This window comes from Ranitomeya imitator, chromosome 2 (assembly GCF_032444005.1).
Source record: "Ranitomeya imitator isolate aRanImi1 chromosome 2, aRanImi1.pri, whole genome shotgun sequence".
NCBI classification, from domain to species: Eukaryota; Metazoa; Chordata; class Amphibia; order Anura; family Dendrobatidae; genus Ranitomeya; species Ranitomeya imitator.
Window position 1 is genome coordinate 29,889,990 of NC_091283.1, and position 20,203 is coordinate 29,910,192.

The window sequence follows — 20,203 nt, forward strand, 5'->3', positions numbered from 1 at the left end:
TTCCACTCATCCACCTCTTTAATACGAATAAGATTATACGCCGCCCTGAGCCCTCTAGTTTTGAAAACCATTTTGCTCCTACAATCTGATTGAATAGGTCCAGGATGAGAGGGAGCGGATACGGATGCCGGACCGTGATCATACTGAGTTCGCGGAAATCTAGGCATGGGCGTAACCCCCATCTTTCTTCTTTAAAAAGAAAAACCCCACAGCAATGGGGGATGAGGATGGTCTGATATGACCAAACTCTCCACGATGTATACCTTCATGGCCTGCCTTTCTGGACCAGAGATATTATACAGTTTTTTGTGTTTATGTTTTCTGTGGGTTTTTCTTCAGAATTTTCCAACTTTTGCGCTAGCTCTTTGTTAAATGCAAAACAAAACTGCAATTTAAGAATTATACAGTCATTTTTGTGGCCACTTCTTAAGTGCAGTGAGTATGTGCAACAATTAGCATTTTTCTGAAAGCCTGTGTTCAATAAATCCAACAAAAACATGAGCACAACCTATGTCACGTCCATTAATACTAGAGAATCATCGTCAAACACAAAAGTAGAAGAAAAAATGGTGGAAGTGAATAAGGAACTTGGCTCGAGTGAAGACTAAGAATGAATTGCCACGAGAGGTGGTGACGAGTTCTCCTTCAATGGAAGTCTTCAAACAGAAGCTGGACAGATATCTGTCTGAGATGGTTTATTGAATACTGCATTGAGCAGGGGATTTGACACGATCACCCTGAAGGTTCCTTTCAACTCTAACATTCTAGGATTCTATGATTCTTGTTCAAAATATGGCCACACAGAATAATAAATCTGCCTCTGAACTATCTAAGAAAGATGACAAACATTTTGACGAGCCCAATGTTTCGGCATTGAACCTGTTTATCTCTCCAGAATGTCTGTATTTCCTGCCTAAACTTTATTGCTACTTACCTATATCCTGTGTACTTATCTAGAACATGTGAATTTATCATTGTGAAGAATATTGGAGACATAACTCCATGTCATTCATCTGTATACCATTGGGCATAGAATTATAAAAAATCCTTCAGCACATGCTGTGGTAACATGGCACCTGGCCAGCTCAATCAACAAAGGAATCACACCCCCACTATCAGCTGGTATGTAACCTTTTACAGGAAGATCCCCTGTGGACCCAATCCATATAGCCTGAGTCCTTTGTTCAGCCAGCTAGAATTTAATAAAGGAGTTATGGAAATACTATATGTCCTAGCTGTACATTGTACAGTACAGACCAAAAGTTTGGACACACCTCATTTAAAGATTTTTCTGTATTTTCATGACGATGAAAATTGTACATTCACACTGAAGGCATCAAAACTATGATTTAACACATGTGGAATTATATACTTAACAAAAAAGTGCGAAACAACTGAAAATATGTCTTATATTCTAGGTTCTTCAAAGTAGCCAACTTTTGCTTTGATGACTGCTTTGCACACTCTTGGCATTCTCTTGATGAGCTTCAAGAGGTAGTCAAGAGGAATGGTTTTTCACTTCACAGGTGTGCCCTGTCAGGTTTAATAAGTGGGATTTCTTGCCTTATAAATGGTGCTGGGACCATCAGTTGTGTTGTGCAGAAATCTTGTGGATACACAGCTGATAGTCCTACTGAATAGACTGTTAGAATTTGTATTATGGCAAGAAAAAAAGCAGCTAAGTAAAGAAAAACAAGTGGCCATCATTACTTTAAGAAATGAAGGTCGGTCAGTCCGAAAAATTGTGCAAACTTTGAAAGTGTCACCAAGTGCAGTGGCAAAAACCATCAAGCGCTACAAAGAAACTGGCTGACATGAGGACCGCCCCAGGAAAGGAAGACCAAGAGTCACATCTGCTTCTGAGGATAAGCTTATCCGAGCCACCAGCCTCAGAAATCGCAGGTTAACAGCAGCTCAGATTAGAGACCAGGTCAATGCCACACAGAGTTCTAGCAGCAGACACATTTCTACAACAACTGTTAAGAGGAGACTTTGTGCAGCAGGCCTTCATGGTAAAATAGCTGCTAGGAAACCACTGCTAAGGACAGGCAACAAGCAGAAGAGACTTGTTTGGGCTAAAGAACACAAGGAATGGACATAAGACCAGTGGAAATCTGTGCTTTGGTCGGATGAGTCTAAACTTGAGATCTTTGGTTCCAACCACCGTGTCTTTGTGCGATGCAGAAAAGGTAAAAGGATGGACTCTGCATTCCGGTTCCCACCGTGAAGCATGGAGGAGGAGGTGTGATGGTGTGGGGGTGCTTTGCTGGTCACACTGTTGGAGATTTATTGAAAATTGAAGGCATACTGAATCAGCATGGCTACCACAGCATCTTGTAGCGGCATGCTATTCCATCCGGTTTGCGTTTAGTTGGACCATCATTTATTTTTCAACAGGACAATGACCCCAAACACACCTCAAGGCTGTGTAAGGGCTATTTAACCAATAAGGAGAGTGATGGGGTGCTACGCCAGATGACCTGGCCTACACAGTCACCAGACCTGAACCCAATCAAGATGGTTTGTGGTGAGCTGGACCGCAGAGTGAAGGCAAAAGGGCCAACAAGTGCTAAACATCTCTGGGAACTCCTGTTGTGAGTTCTGCTCTTGTGCTCCCTCCGGTGGTTATGAGTGGTAGTGCTGCGGTAGTTGGATCGCAGCATTTATCAGGTGTTTCTATTTTTTGCAATTTGGGCTGGGCTATTTAGTCCTGCTTTATCCATTAGTCAGTGCCAGTTGTCCATTGTTTTTGGAGGATTCACATTCATACCTGGTCTCTTCTGTTCTGCTGTTCATTTCAACAAAGATAAGTTCTGGCTTTGTTTTTGCTGTCCACCTGCTGTGGACCTTATAGTTCTGTGCATTTTCATGTTTGGTCTAGTCCAGCTTTGTCAGTGAAGGATTTTTTGCAGCCTAGCTATTTCTCTGGAGATGCAGATATACCCCCCATGTCTTTAGTCAGATGTGGTGATTTGTATTTTCTGTGGTGGATATTTTCTAGTGTTTTGGTACTGACCGCATAGTACTCTGTCCTATTCTTTATTTTTAGCTAGTATGGCCTCCTATGCTAAATCCTGATTTCATGTCTGCGTATGTTATTTCCCTCTCCTCTCACAGTCAATATTTGTGGGGGCTGTCTATCCCTTGGGGATTTTCTCTGAGGCAAGATAGGTTTCTTGTTTCTGTCTTTAGGGGTAGTTAGTTCTTAGGCTGTGTCGAGGGGTCTAGGGAGTGTTAGGTACCCCCCATGGCTACTTCTAGTTGCGCTGCTAAGTTCAGGGTTTGCGGTCAGTACAGGGACCACCTTCTCCAGAGTACGTCTCATGCTGCTCCTAGGCTACCAGATCATAACAACTCCTTCAAGATTGTTGGAAGACCATTCTCGGTGACTACCTCTTGAAGCTCATCAAGAGAATGCCAAGTGTGTGCAAAGCAGTCATCAAAGCAAAAGGTGTCTACTTTGAAGAACCTAGAATATAAGACATAATTTCAGTTGTTTCACACTTTTTTGTTAAGTATATAATTCCACATGTGTTAATTCATAGTTTTGATGCCTTCAGTGTGAATGTACAATTTTCATGAAAATATAGAAAAATCTTTAAATGAGAAGGTGTGTCCAAACTTTTGGTCTGTACTGTATATATTTCTGAGATCCCCAGACCAGGACAAGTGCCTGTCTGGGTCTCTAGTCATTCTAACAAGCACAGGAAGGGAGATACATAGAACAGCCACTAGCAGCTAGGTAGCAAAATTGTGTTTAGTCTCTGTGAATAGCAGGGGCCCAGTTGGATACGATGGTGCCAGAACTGCTGCCCTAGGACCTGCCAGAAATGAGTTATGATCTTTCATAGGTTTTGGGAGAATTTTCTCCAAACCTCCAGGGGAGAAAATTAGGTTCAGCCCAGAGGACATGAGGGGAGTGACCCAGAGTGTTAAATGATTGTGTGCAGCATTTCCTATGGCTTTTTCTTTGGGAGGTCAGGAGGACATTGTGTGAGGACAAGTCACACACCAAGGGAAACACAAGTCTACCATGTGGCAGCCCCTCTCCCACAAACCAGGCCTTTCATTTAACTGGTAACTTGCTACATGCTACATGTTCTGTTTATACCCTTTGTCCTACCACTATTGTATTTGCATATCTGACCATAATATACAGTGGGGCAAAAAAGTATTTAGTCAGTCAGCAATAGTGCAAGTTCCACAACTTAAAAAGATGAGAGGCGTCTGTAATTTACATCATAGGTAGATCTCAACTATGGGAGACAAACTGAGAAAAAAAAATCCAGAAAATCACATTGTCTGTTTTTTTAACAATTTATTTGCATATTATGGTGGAAAATAAGTATTTGGTCAGAAACAAAATTTCATCTCAGTACTTTGTAATATATCCTTTGTTGGCAATGACAGAGGTCAAACGTTTTCTATAAGTCTTCACAAGGTTGCCACACACTGTTGTTGGTATGTTGGCCCATTCCTCCATGCAGATCTCCTCTAGAGCAGTGATGTTTTTGGCTTTTCGATTGGCAACACGGACTTTCAACTCCCTCCAAAGGTTTTCTATAGGGTAGAGATCTGGAGACTGGCTAGGCCACTCCAGGACCATGAAATGCTTCTTACGAAGCCACTCCTTCGTTGCCCTGGCGGTGTGCTTTGGATCATTGTCATGTTGAAAGACCCAGCCACGTTTCATCTTCAATGCCCTTGCTGATAGAAGGAGGTTTGCACTCAAAATCTCACGATACATGGCCCCATTTATTCTTTCATGTACCCGGATCAGTCGTACTGGCCCCTTTGCAGAGAAACAGCCCCAAAGCATGATGTTTCCACCACCATGCTTTACAGTAGGTGTGGTGTTTGATGGATGCAACTCAGTATTCTTTTTCCTCCAAACACGACAAGTTGTGTTTCTACCAAACAGTTCCAGTTTGGTTTCATCAGACCATAGGACATTCTCCCAAAACTCCTCTGGATCATCCAAATGCTCTCTAGCAAGCTTCAAACGGGCCCGGACATGTACTGGCTTAAGCAGTGGGACACATCTGGCACTGCAGGATCTGAGTCCATGGTGGCGTAGTGTGTTACTTATGGTAGGCCTTGTTACATTGGTCCCAGCTCTCTGCAGTTCATTCACTAGGTCCCCCCGCGTGGTTCTGGGATTTTTGCTCACCGTTCTTGTGATCATTCTGACCCCACGGGGTGGGATTTTGCGTGGAGCCCCAGATCGAGGGAGATTATCAGTGGTCTTGTATGTCTTCCATTTTCTAATTATTGCTCCCACTGTTGATTTCTTCACTCCAAGCTGGTTGGCTATTGCAGATTCAGTCTTCCCAGCCTGGTGCAGGGCTACAATTTTGTTTCTGGTGTCCTTTGACAGCTTTTTGGTCTTCACCATAGTGGAGTTTGGAGTCAGACTGTTTGAGGGTGTGCACAGGTGTCTTTTTATACTGATAACAAGTTTAAACAGGTGCCATTACTACAGGTAATGAGTGGAGGAAAGAGGAGACTCTTAAAGAAGAAGTTACAGGTCTGTGAGAGCCAGAAATCTTGATTGTTTGTTTCTGACCAAATACTTATTTTCCACCATAATATGCAAAAAAAATGATAAAAAAAACAGACAATGTGATTTTCTGGATTTTTTTTTCTCAGTTTGTCTCCCATAGTTGAGGTCTACCTATGATGTAAATTACAGACGCCTCTCATCTTTTTAAGTGATGGAACTTGCACTATTGCTGACTGACTAAATACTTTTTTGCCCCACTGTATGTATAGCCATAGTGTATATACAGTGTATTGTCTAGTGTGCCCTTAAGGCGATTAACCAGATATTTTAACCTTGGACTGTTCTTTTATCTCGTTCCACAAATCCACACATCCATTTCTCGGCCTAATCTCACATGCTACTCTGGGTTGGTCCCTGGCCCAATATAACCCTGTTAACTGACCTGACATATATTGAACAAGGAACTGGTGGCAGTCCTACCGGGCTGATAAGGTTCTGTTTCACTGGAGCTAGTGAAAGGGGCCTCTCAGCCTGTCAGGGTTGTGGGCAAGTGTGATGTCAGTGACTGCGTGGGCCACCTTCTCTCACTCCCCATGCTTCCCTGAGCCTGTGTGGACACGGGGTGTCTGTGTAAATGCAGCGCCCCAGAGTCCTGGTCGTTGCAGTAATGTCGTTCTTCCACCAGGGGGAGCGGTGTTACGTCTGATGGCACCAAAGGAGTTAAACCCTGCCAGGTATCACAGCCACACACACATTTCACACGCTGGCCACCAGGGGGAGCTAAGGGTTTTATCTATTAGGCCACTCCTCACACTTGGGTAAAACTGGGGGTTTGGTTAGGAAGTCAGGCAGTTCTGACTGGAGGGAGAAGGAGACAGTCAGAAGGAGAGGAGAGGAGCAGTCTGGGCTCGGCCCAGGAAGGAAAGAAGGACACAGAGCTGTGCCTACACCTGATTGCGGCAGCCTCCAAGGAAAGGACAAGAAAGGAAGTGTGTCGTAGTGAGTGAGCACCAAAGTCGTAGCAACAGGAGTATAACATCAGTGGGAGACCAGCTAGAAGCAGGCTGCCTCCCACTGAGCGCAGATCCGGTAGCCGGAGCACCGAGGGAGTAATAGACTCTATGCTTTACTTCAGAGACTGGCAGGACAGTCATCTCCAAGTTGGCTGCCCGACCTAAGAACCTAAGCAGACAAGGTGGCAACGCGGAGGAGGGGCGATGCTAGGGTCCCTATAAAATAGCCTCAGACCACCACCGTCATACGGGTCTGTCCTATCCATCTGGGGGACAGAGAGAAGAGTGACAAGAGTGAGGACCCTATGAGAGCTAATGCACGTAGGGACCTACTACGTTACTGTGCGCAAGGGGAAGGCTACTAATTTCCACCTGGATAGGGGAACTCTGGAATTGCCATCAGACCGGCCGGACTCTGCCTACCCTGTCATCCGGCACCCTGGACTGTGGATGCTGAAGCCTTCAGTAAAGGTAAAGAGACTGCACCCATTGTGTCCTCGTTATTTACCGCGCATTGCACCATCCACCATCAACATCTACACTTCTGGGAAGCCCTGGGGATATACTTCACCTGTGGGAAGGTATACCATCTAGCTGCCATTCCATCACCCCAGCGGACCCCTAAGCAGCATCGGTCACCCTGACTGAATACCACAGGTGGCGTCACGAACACTTGACAAACTTATATCACCTTTTAATTGGGCGCCCCTTAGCAGGGCCATGGACCGGGTCGGGCCACCGTGACATCCCAGCTGAGGGAACTGAAGGACCCGGTACCGAGTATCCCACTGCCCTGCGCCTGGGGGCACTCCATAAAAGTGTGCCAAGCTGACCTTATGTGTCCATAGGGGGTGTGGAACGTCACATTGGTACAAGTGGGGAAATTTTACCACGTGATCCCGCTGGTGTAATATTGACGTCAGGTGGGGTGGTGAGGTGTGGACCCTTCACGTTTCCATTACAATCATCGAAGAGCTCCTCAATCATCTAGAACTCGTGTGGAGATATGTTTCTCTGTAAATTACCGGGATCCAAGAAGTATCGTTTCTCCTTGCGGAGAGTGACATTGTTAAGCATGTCGAGATGAGGAGACTTAAAGCCGCAATGCTCCTCTGGGAAATATGCAAATTGTCTCTTCAAAGAGGAAGAGGACTAGAACTCTAGTGCCACCTATTGGAAGTAGCAATCCTAACAGTCAATGTCGACCCTTTAATGAGCCGCCTCTCACTCTGCCAATCCAGATCTCCACTTTGCACTGACGAGGGGCAGTACCATAAAACACAGTGTCTGCAAACTGAGATTCTGGTTTGGCTTTTATCCTAAGCCATGTGACAAGGCTCGTTAAAGGGTCGACATTGACTGTTAGGATCGCTACTTCCAATAGGTGGCACTAGAGTTCTAGTCCTCTTCCTCTCTGAAGAGACAATTTGCATCTGTAAATTACCCAAATTCTATATATGGTAACTTTTTTGGTTTTCTGGAAGTTCAGTATTTTTTGCCCACAATTTCTTGGCTACTTCCTAGAACCTTTGTAGTGCTCATCTAGAACTCCTCTGTCCTATAAAGCCTCCGTATATCCATATAATATCTGTGTCTCTGTTTATTTAGTTCCCACACAAACAGGAAAACAACAGGAAAGTCGGGAGCCCCCACCCTCCACATCCCGCTCTCCTCTTGTCATCTGCTTCTCTGCCTGCGTCATCTCATCTTCTAATCATCCTCATGGTTGGGATTTGTATCCTTACGTGGAGGATCTTTATATTGAGCGATGCAGAGCCTATAGTCACCGGGACATCACCAGGAGTGGAAGTGTAGCCACTATAAATCACATAAGCCATACACATAGGTAGGTGATGAAAGACTCCCCCCAAAAATACAACCATGGGTCACGCTACACACAAAAATCCAAACGTAATAGACCCCAGTAATATGGAGTATGAAAGAGATGGAATATTATGGGATGATGTGTGCGCCACTGGGAGTTTTAAGACCACTATTTCGCTATTCTAAGTTCTAGACCATCTCTAACATTCAGTGTGACATTATTTGGGTGCTGAATACCATTCTATGTAGGGACTGTATAGCACCTCCCTGTAGGCTCTAATATGGACACTGTATTCCGCAGTTATTTGAGCACAGTATGGCACTATTATTTAGACACTGTTGAGTACCACTTTTGTCTTGGACGCAAGGACAACTGCAGATTGGTCTGGAGACCACATGGAACAAGCCATGAATAGGCCTTCATGAGGGAACATCACACTGGCCCCACTCCCAGGATTTTGGTATTGGGTGGTATAATGTGCAGTATGAGGCATGTCTGGACATCATATATGATGAGTATCAGTTCTCACTTACGGATATCGCTATGTTAATATATAAACACCGGCCGATGATTGTGGTTGTGTGTTATTTGACATAAAACCTGCCTAAAATATCTATTTGATATAACTAGTAATTTGGAGCTCACTATATGATTGGAATGTTCCTAGTTATCCTGATAGGGTTTCCAAGGGTGAGCCGCCGCGGAGTGGGGGCACCATGTCCGCTGAACAGTAGGGTGCCAACCCCCGCAGATAGGCAGGTTAATCAGTAGCAGGGAACAGTATAGTGAGATCTACATGTTCATGAGCACTTTTGCACTTTATTTGTAGTGTCTTTCACCCTGTCACAGTTTTCCAATGGCAACATCTGTATAACCAAATATTCTAAATAATCAAATATTGAATTTTGGCAATCTCTATCTCCCTTTATCTTTTCTTGTGGTGTATAAATGACTGCCCAAATGTGACACTAACATAGGGTAGGGAAAGTGAAGATCGGTCACAGGAGCGCAGAAGGAAAACTCGAACACCAGGTTGTATTTGAACCACAACGTGTTTCAACGGATAACACCCACAGAGAGGGGAAAGGGAAGAAAAGGTGCAGAGTTCCCCGCAGCTTCCAGCCGAACACCTCCAATGGAGGACGCAATAGAAGGGAAAGTGAAGATCGGTCACAGGAGCGCAGAAGGAAAACTCGAACACCAGGTATGTTATCCGTTGAAACGCGTTGTGGTTCAAATACAACCTGGTGTTCGAGTTTTCCTTCCCCGCTCCTGTGACCAATCTTCACTTTCCCTGCTATTGCGTCCTCCATTGGAGGTGTTCGGCTGGAAGCTACGGGGGTTTCTGCATCTTTTCTTCTCTTTCCCCTCTCTGGGTCTACCTCTTGGCGCTCCACCACTAAACCGCCTACTATTGTTATCTACTAACATAGGGTACACTCAGGAGATTTAGGGCTAGCCGCCGAGGAGCGGGGGCGCCAGTCTCGTAATTGTGTTTTAGGGTGCCAACCTCCGCTGACAGGCAGCACGTATGAGCCTACTGTGACAGGGTATATATAGTCAGCACGGTTATATGTCATGTTGTTTGTAGTGTCTCATGGTTTTAAAAAGTGATTAATATTAAAAGGATCATTTTATCAGTAACATCATTAGGCTATAAGATTACGTGTGTTTCTGCTTTTGAATTTGGGACCTTATTTTGATATTATTGTTTATAGTTTTTCTTATAATGTGCAGTATCCAGACCCCTAGTGTTTCATTCCAGCTTAGCGTTAGATTGATTTGTTGGTGGAACCAGTGGTGCGTCCATTTCTCCAGTGTCCCAGGAGCCGTCCTTCAACACGACAGTCCTAAGTTGCATGTTCTTCACTACTTGAGCCTCCTGCGTGGCCTAAACCTGCTCCCATGGCTGCAGCATCTCTGGACTTGTCTCCATTGAGCACATCTGGACGTCATTTTTCGGTGATTACACAGGAGCTGCCAGCAGCCGATCTTGATGATTTGTCCAAGTGCATTCAGAGGCAGAATCGTCCTTAGACAACCATTAATAACCTCAGAGACAGCAGCCGAGGCTGGAAGTGCCGGGATTTCTGAACGTGATTCATACTCCAGGCTGAAGAAATTCAGAAGTTTTAAACTTTTTTTTTTCTTCATTTTTTCCATTATTTGCAGATTGGTAACGTGCCCAGCTTGTGATTTCCATAATTCCACCATTTCTCCTTCTTGGCTGTTACAATGTCAGTGTTGAGGTGTGGAAATAGATGGTGCAGAGCGCCACTGACAACTTATTCTGTACTAATGTAGATGGTGCAGGGGGCACATACATTATATATAGCGTACAGTATACTTCTCAGCCAGTTCTGTGTATTGTTCATTCATTCACAGTTATACATTCATAGGGTCATTTCCTTTTTTTGTATTGTAGGTGCAGTTCTCGTTTTCTGTTAGTATTACGCACGTGGCCACTTCTCTGCATGTGTATAGTGGCCATTATTATCAGGATCTGACGCTCCCTTCTTCACTTTATCTACAGTGCAGGAATGTAATATATATAACACATCCAATGAAACAAAAAAATATTAGAATCATTAAAAAAGCCCTCGTTGTTGTTGCCCAGTGATGAAGCTGTGTGCGAAACGTGCATTGGGATTGGTAGATAAGCCTCGATATTTGGCACTGATCTTTTGATTTACTTGGTATTTTTGGACTCTCTGTCTCTTCATGCAATCCTTTGTTTTCCTTCCTTTTAGTGTTTTTGCCCCTACTACATACTCTGGTGTTCGTTGCTGTCCGCTCTATCACTTGATATTGCTTCCTTTTTACATTGTGTGTTACCCTCTGTCCAATTTGTTTTGTTTTTTTTGTATGTTTTTAATTCCAATTATGTTTTTTTAAATATTATTGAATAAAAACTGATCTAGTTTTATAATAATTTCTGTCCCCGCACTTATTTACTGTTTTTAGTATCCACTTAGAGGACTTAATGTTTGCAAGTAGTGGCGCTGGTATAAGAGGGAAGGACCAGCCGCAAATTAGGACCACAACCACAGTAGTCTCCAATAGAAAGTAATTGTCAATAAGTTTATTTGCGCTATGGTCCAATTCCGCAAACAGACAAGGATCAGAGCGTGGTACAGAAGGCGTAGTGTTAATACAAAGGTGGTTTATAAGTTTGCAATACTATATACCAACCACTTAGAAAATATAACACAATATGGCACAGAATCCCACGCGAGGTGTAAGTTGCAATCAGGATGGTAAGAATAATATTATTATTATTTATTGCCATAGCGGCATTTTTTCCATGGCGCTTTACATGGGCTATACATAATAAAAACAAGTACAATAATCTTAAACAATACAAGTCATAACTGGTACAGGAGGAGAGAGGACCCTGCCCGCGAGGGCTCACAATCTACAAGGGATGGGTGAGGATACAGTAGGTGAGGGTAGAGCTGGTCATGCAGCGGTTTGGTCGATCGGTGGTTACTGCAGGTTATAGGCTTGCCGGAAGAGGTGGGTCTTCAGGCTCTTTTTGAAGGTTTCGATGGTAGGCGAGAGTCTGATATTTTGGGGTAGAGGGTTCCAGAGTAGGGCTGATACGCGAGAGAAATCTTGTATACGATTGTGGGAAGAGGAGATAAGAGGGGAGTAGAGTAGGAGATCTTGTGAGGATCGGAGGTTGTGTGTAGGTAAGTACCGGGAGACGAGGTCACAGATGTATGGAGGAGACAGGTTGTGGATGGCTTTGTATGTCATGGTTAGGGTTTTGTACTGGAGTCTCTGGGCAATGGGGAGCCAGTGAAGGGATTGACAGAGGGGAGAGGCCGGGGAATAGCGGGGGGACAGGTGGATTAGTCGGACAGCAGAGTTTAGAATAGATTGGAGGGGTGCGAGAGTGTTCGAGGGGAGGCCACAGAGCAGGAGGTTGCAGTAGTCAAGGCGAGAGATGATGAGGGCATGGACTAGGGTTTTTGCAAATTCTTGGTTGAGGAATGAACGGATTCGTGAAATATTTTTGAGTTGAAGTCGGCAGGAAGTGGAAAGGGCTTGGATATGTGGTTTGAAGGAGAGATCAGCGTCAAGGATATAATTTCCTGGTGCTGACCCAAGAAATATTCTAAGATATACAGTTACCTCTTATACTTCGTATACATGTATTGCTGTGCCACAGTTTAGATTTCCATATATTCTCCCAGAATCTTTCGTTTTGTTGGTGTAGGAAAGGGAATAATTAGGGCCGGTGACATATGCCCCATTGCAACTCCTCCGGTCCTAGGTAGGCATGTGCATGTGAGCACCATGGATCCTGCCTTCGTGGCGGTGGCATCTGTGGTCTAGCAGGACCTTCGTGACGCAGGCCGTCACGTGATGCAAGACCTTCAAGACGTAGGTGGTCACGTGAGGCACACGTGACTTGGACTAGTAAGGAGCGCTAAGAGAAGAAAATTTCCAACACATTTCGAAAGCCAGTGGTTTCCTTTATCAGGGATGACCCTATTCTTAGTATGGTCTCTATATATACCCATATGTGGTCCAGCTTCACAGATTGAGATTGATTAATTAGTGGATTTCAAAGAGTTCAACCTCGCTCTTCAGCCCTCTAGGTTTAAGGGACTCCAGTTGAAAAATCAGAGGCTTTCAGCCTTTGACATCTGTTTGATGTAATCGCCATTACGCCAGTGTTTATGGATAATTTGTATATCCGTTACCATTGAGCCTTGTGCAGAACCCCCATGATGTTCTAAAAAATGTTTTGACAAAGGGCGACCTTCATATTTTTTCTTTATATTACGGAGATGTTCATTAATCTGTATATTTATAGGTATTTTCATGCGACCAACATATAGTTTTCTACAGAGGCATTTCATGACATGTATGTTACTCCTGTGTTGGTACACGTAATGAAATCATGATCATGGATTTTCTATTTTCTATCTCCTTTATTAATGGTAGTCTGTTTTTTGGTATGTAAGGTTCAACACATTTTGCATTTTTTTTTACATGGAAAAAAACCATTAAAGTTATTTAGAAAGATTGATGGATGAGGTTTATTTATATGGTTTTACTGAACTGACAGAACAATGAGGTTCCCCAAGTTACATGCCTTTTTAGGTATGAACTTGGGGTATATCGGGAGTTTATCACCTATAATCTTATCATCCTTCAGTATGTCCCAATGGCGTTTTACAATTTTCCTTTAAGGATATAGACATTAGAGCTGAATTGGCTAATAATAGATGTTTCTACAATGTCTTTGCTAATTTTCTCCTTCCCTTTACTACCAGAGATGAGTCTTACCCTGGAAGTCTCTTCTACTAACCTTCTGGCTTCCATGAGAGGGTATTGTCATATCCTTAATTCAAGAATTTTTTATTAATATATTGGCTTCATTATCAAAATCTTGAGGTTTGGAGCAGTCACAGAATGCCCTCATATATTGGCTTCTGCAGGGGCGGACACAGACTGCAGAGGGCCCCTGTGCAAGAAATCTTCCCGGGCCCCCCAATAGCGCAACAAAGTTATGTAAACATATACGCAGGGTGTTGTGAATTCTGTGGCTGAATTCACTCCTGTGGTCACAAGTGGTACTGCAGCTTCTGAGCTTCCTCCCTCAGGTGTTCTGGTGAGCTCGTTAACTGCTTCATTACTTAACTCCGCCTGATGCTGCTATCCTTGCTCCTTGTCAATGTTTCAGTGTTGGATCTGAGCTTCTCCTGATTGTTCCTGTGACCTGCTGCTCTGTATAGCTAAGTGCTTTTTGCTTTTTTGTTGCTTTTTTTCTGTCCAGCTTGTCTTTTGTTTTGCTGGAAGCTCTGAGACGCAAAGGGTGTACCGCCGTGCCGTTAGTTCGGCACGGTGGGGTTTTTTTGCCCCCTTTGCGTGGTTTTGCTTTAGGGTTTTTTGTAGACTGCAAAGTTCGCTTTACTGTCCTCGCTCTGTCCTAGAATATCGGGCCCCACTTTGCTGATTCTATTTCATCCCTACGTTTTGTCTTTTCATCTTACTCACAGTCATTATATGTGGGGGGCTGCCTTTTCCTTTGGGGAATTTCTCTGGGGCAAGTCAGGCCTATTTTTCTATCTTCAGGCTAGCTAGTTTCTTAGGCTGTGCCGAGTTGCCTAGGTAGTTGTTAGGCGCAATCCACAGCCGCTTTTAGTTGTGTTTAGGATAGGATCAGGTGTGCAGTCTACAGAGTTTCCACGTCTCAGAGCTCGTTCTTGTATTTTGGGGTATTTGTCACATCACTGTGTGCGCTCTGATCGCTTAGCACACTGTGTTTCTGGATTGCCTTCATAACACCTGTCATTAGCAAACATAACAGCAGGGGTGGGATTCAAATTTTTAACAACAGGTTCTGTGTTTGTGTGTAGGAAAACCACAGCCATTTTGTACGCCACACCCATTTACACGCACCTTTTCCTCAAACATATACAAGTAGGGGCGCAGTTAAACCATACCTCCCAACTTTTGAAGAGGGGAAAGAGGGATAAAGTTTGCGGCGTGTGCAGCGGCAAATTTTAAGCCATACCTCTGACCACACCCATTTCACAACTAATCACACCCATATCCACATCCGAACCACAGCCATTTAGCACTGCTGATCACACTGTTTCATAAACAGTAATTGTAAACAAAAAAATATGGCCACACAGTGCTCCATACTGTATAATGGCCACACATGATGCTCCATACTGTATAATGGCCACACATGATGCTCCATATTGTATAATGGCCACACATGATGCTCCATACTGCATAATGGCCACACAGTGCTCCATACTGTATAATGGCCACACATGATGCTCCATACTGTATAATGACCACATATGATGCTCCATATTGTATAATGGCCACACATGATGCTCCATACTGTATAATGGCCCTACATGATGCTCCATACTGTATAATGGCCACACACGACGCTCCATACTGTATAATGACCACACATGATGCTCTATACTGTATAATGGCCACACATGATGCTGCATACTGTATAATGGCCACACATGATGCTACATACTGTATAATGGCCACACATGATGCTACATACTGTATAATGGCCACACATATTTACTCCTACACACGTGGCTCTGCTCCGTACACCTTGCATACACAGCTCTGCTCTGTACACCTCATACACACACACAGCTCCGCTCCATACACCTCATACACACACACACGGCTCTGCTCCGTACACCTCATACACACACGGCTCCGCTCCGTACACCTCATACACACACACGGCTCCGCTCCGTACACCTCATACACACACACGGCTCCGCTCCGTACACCTCATACACACACGGCTCCGCTCCGTACACCTCATACACACACGGCTCCGCTCCGTACACCTCATACACACACACGGCTCTGCTCCGTACACCTCGTACACACACATGGCTCTGCTCTGTACACCTGATACACACATGGCTCCACTCTGTACACCTCGTACACACACACATGGCTCTGCTACATCCACACTGTAACCAACTCCTAATATTACACATAAGCTTACCGTGTAGCACCATGACAGCACAGCAGAGTCCTGCAATACACAGAGGCCCCTGATCATGTGAGTCCTGACTCCTCCCCTCCTGTGACCTCCTCACAGGTCCTGAGCAAGCTTCAGTCACTCCTCTCTTCCTGGTCCAGCATCTGCTACCGTCACCTCACCGCAGACCACAGCAGTGACAGCCGGCTGGACAGCAGCATAATATATGCTTCTCCTGTTAGCAGTAATACTATCGCCGGCTGTCATTCACATTCACTGCTTTGTATGCCCATTGGGGGCCCCCTCCCGCTCTGGGCCCCTGTGCGGTTGCACAGGTTGAACAGCCGCTTCTGGAGACATTGGTTAGCCAACTGTGTAGGTGGCAGTTATCTATTGGGTTATACCGTAGCTATTAGAGTCCGTCGGTTTGTTAAACGTGCTGGTATGTATAGAGCCTTCCTCAATAAAGATGTTCAGGTCCAGAAAATGAATTGTTTGCATGCTTGTTGTTGAAGTAAATTTCAAATTTAATAGTATTTAATAATTTTTTATTAATGTTGTTTAAAAATTCAGAGAGCGATTCCTGGTCCCCCGACCATATAAATAAGATGTCATCTATGAAGCGTTGCCAGAGGACCAGGTTCATGCGTAGCACCCCATCAGGGTAAATGGCCTCTTCCTCCCATCTACACATGTGGAGCTTAGGATAGCTGGGCGCGAACCAGGTCCCCATGGCGGTGCCCCACTGCTGGATATAATATTCTGCCCCATATTTAAAAACAATTATGAGTTAAAATAAATTGAATAGAATCTTTAATAAAAAATAATTTGGTTACTCGGAAGTTGTTCAAATTTATAAAAAAAAAGTCCGGCTGCTTGGCAGCCCTTCTCATGTTGGATCACGGCATAGAGTGACGTTATAACCAACCTGCCTAACACGCCACTGCATATGTCCCAGGGATTATAAGACATGAGTGCTGTCTTTGAGATAGGCTGGAAGTAGTGGAACTAATATCTTTCTTGTAAGTGACAGTCCACATAATGTGACAAGTTAGAGGTAAGACACTGAATCCCTGAAATTATTGAACGCTTCGGCGGGTTTGTGAGGTTATTATGAATTTTCGGTAAATAATAAAAGATTGCAGTCCTAGGGTGTATGGTATTTATAAATTCAAATTCAGATTTTTTAACTTAGCCATCATTTATCCCTCCAGTAATTAAATCTTTTATTTGGCTGACAAAGGTTGATGTAGGATCATTGAACGTTATCATATATGTTTTATGGTTCTGGTCATAATCTAAAACAACTATCCCATCCCATTTTGGATCTTGAATTTGTTCTATCAAAGTGTTAGCATTACTGGGTTCTTTTTAAGGAATTCTTTTTTATGGTTAATTTCCTCATAAACTGTTTTATCCCAATAAACACTTGGAATTCATCAAATTTAGCCGCGGGGGCATATTTAAGGCCTTTGTTTAACAGTGCTATGTCATTCTGTTGCGAAGTGTAATGACTCAGGTTGACAATCGTTTTGTCATTGGTGTTTATTTTTTAGGGTTTCGTTTTGGTGAATCCTTCCCCCCTACAGCCCCTCTTATGTCTCTTTTTGGACCTATTTGAAAAAAAGATGTGTTGACCACCTTTTTGCGGGACCCTTGATGATTCGGGATATTACCCTAACGTGGGACTTCTTCACCATGTGTTTGAGTAACCTGTGTTTCCACCACATTACTGTTCAATGATGGTGAATCATTAATGGTTTCCAATATTCTAAAATGATTTTGGATGTGAGTAGTGTTAGGGGCGGTGGGTACTGGTGTGGAGGAATTTATTCACCATTGGAGCGGGTGTCGGATGACGAAGGGCAAGATATGTTGCCTGGCGTTGATCTTTAGATTTGCGGGATTCTTTATTTTGAGGTGAAGGATTTTCCAATTCAGATGCAGGGTAAATGGAAACATCTGCTATCTGAAGGAGCGGTGCTCAGGGAACTGCCCTCGATCTCATTAATCACCTAAAAAATTGGTTCTGTTCTAGATATACACCATGTTCCAAATTATTATGCAAATTATATTTTTCTCGGATTTTCCTAAACGGTCGGTGCAAATGACAGTCAGTCTAATAAAAGTCATCACCCGTTAGATTATACATCAAATTTTATTGAAGAAACTTCCCAATGATAACAGTATAATCTCCAAAATGAATAAAACCTCACAATGCACTGTTCCAAATTATTAGGCACGGTAGAATTTCTATACATTTGATATGTTTTAAAGAACTGAAAATGCTCATTTGTGGAATTTGCAGCATTAGGAGGTCACATTCACTGAACAAAAAAGCTATTTAACTCCAAAACCTCCTAACAGGCCAAGTTACATGTTAACATAGGAGCCTTCTTTGATGTCACCTTCACTATTCTTGCATCCATTGAACTTGTGAGTTTTTGCAGAATTTCTGCTTGTATTTCTCTGCCTCCCAGAGTTGCAGTTTTGATGTAAACTGCCTCCCACCCTCATAGATCTTTTGCTTGATGATCCTCCAAAGGTTACAGAGGTTCTCTATAGGGTTGAGGTGAGGGGAAGATGGTGGCCACACCATGAGTTTATCTCCCATAGCAGCCAATGACTCAGAGGGATTCTTTGCAGCATGAGATGGGGCATTGTCAGCATGAAGATGATTTTGCTCCTGGTTTCTGCTTTTTATACCATGGAAGAAAGTTGTCAGTCAGAAACTCTATATACTTTGCAGAGGTCATTTTCACACCTTCAGGAACCTTAAAGGGCCCTACCAGCTGTTTCCCCATGATTCCGGCCCAAAACATGACTCCTCCACCTCCAGCCTTGTTGGGACATGGTGCCCATCCACCAACCAACCATCCACTACTTCATCCATCTGGACCATCCAGGGTTGCTCGACACTCATCAGCAAACAAGACTGTTTTGAAATTAGTGTTCATGTATGTCTGGGCCCACTGCAACCATTTCTGCTTGTGAACACTGTTTAGGGGTGGCTGAATAGTAGGATTATGCTCCACAGCAAGCCTTTGAAGGATCCTACACCTTGAGGCTCGAGGGACTCCAGAGGCACCAGCAGCTTCAAATAACTGTTTGCTGCTTTGTAATGGTATTTTGGCAGCTGCTCTCTTAATCCAATGAACTTGCCTGGCAGAAACCTTCCTCATTATGCCTTTATCAGCACGAACACGTCTGTGCTCAGAATCAGCCACAAATCTCTTAACAGTATGATGATCACGCTTAAGTTTTTAGGAAATATCTAATGTTTTCGTCCATTGACCAAGGCATTGCCCTATTTGATGCTTTTCGGCAGCAGAGATCCTTTTTCTTTCCCATGTTACTTGAAACCTGTGGCCTGCTTAATAATGTGGAACATCATTTTTAAGTAGTTTTCCTTTAACTAGAATCACCTGGAAAACTAATTATCACATGTGTTTAAGATTGATTTCAGTGATCCATTGAGCCCTGAGACACAATACAATCCACGAGTTTATTTAAAAAACAAAAAAATTAAATCTTTATGACAATTAAATCCAATGTGCATAATAATTTGGAACACAGTGTATTGTGTAACCCACATTCTGGTATCATGTCTTTTTTAGGACTTCTTTGAAAATCGGATGTAGTTTTAGATCAAATGTATTATTATTATTATTATTATTATTAATAATTTTTATAGTGCCATTTATTCCAGGGCGCTTTACATGTAAATTTATGCAGTAATATAGAAAATTTTGAAGGGTTCACAAACTTTGTGTTTTCAGATCCTTTTTCTGCCTTGTTAGAGAGTCTTGAAAAGTGTCTAGATCTTGGATTACAGGGGTGTAAAATTGCCCCAAAATTTTAGTGCAAACTATTGTTGTAAAGTAAGCCGACCAAGAGGAAAAGTAAAAAGGCTAGGAGGATGCATCACATCCATCACACGTTGTGCACCATCTACTTGTATTTTATAGTTTTAAGCTAAGTTTAAAAGTCTATGATTTTTATGTAAATGACCTATCTTTAGGTCATGAGTACCATATTTGTGAGGGTCCGACACCCCCACCGATCAGCTGTCTGCGGCAGACGCAATGGCTGGAAGGATGCAGTGTACAGAGCTGGAACAGCATAGCGCCATATAACATGTAGTGCTCGTTCTCGGTACTGCAGCTAAGATCACATTCACTTGAATATCAGCTGAGCTGCAGTACCGACAATGGCCACTACGTGGTGTAAGGAGCTCTGCTTATCAGTGGAGGTGCAATCAGATCCCAACTGAACTGACATTTATGATTTATCCTAAAGATAGGTCAACAATATATAAGTCCGGAAAAAAAAATTAACTTCTGTATTGTGGTTTCTATTGCGGATAC

At 43.4% G+C, this 20,203-nt stretch overlaps 1 protein-coding gene across 2 annotated transcripts in view; it reads left to right on the forward strand.

The window, feature by feature from the left end:
• LOC138661554 (neurogenic locus notch homolog protein 1-like) overlaps nucleotides 1–20,203 on the forward strand; it is an 89,673-nt gene that overhangs the window by 18,297 nt on the left and 51,173 nt on the right. The window lies entirely within an intron of this gene.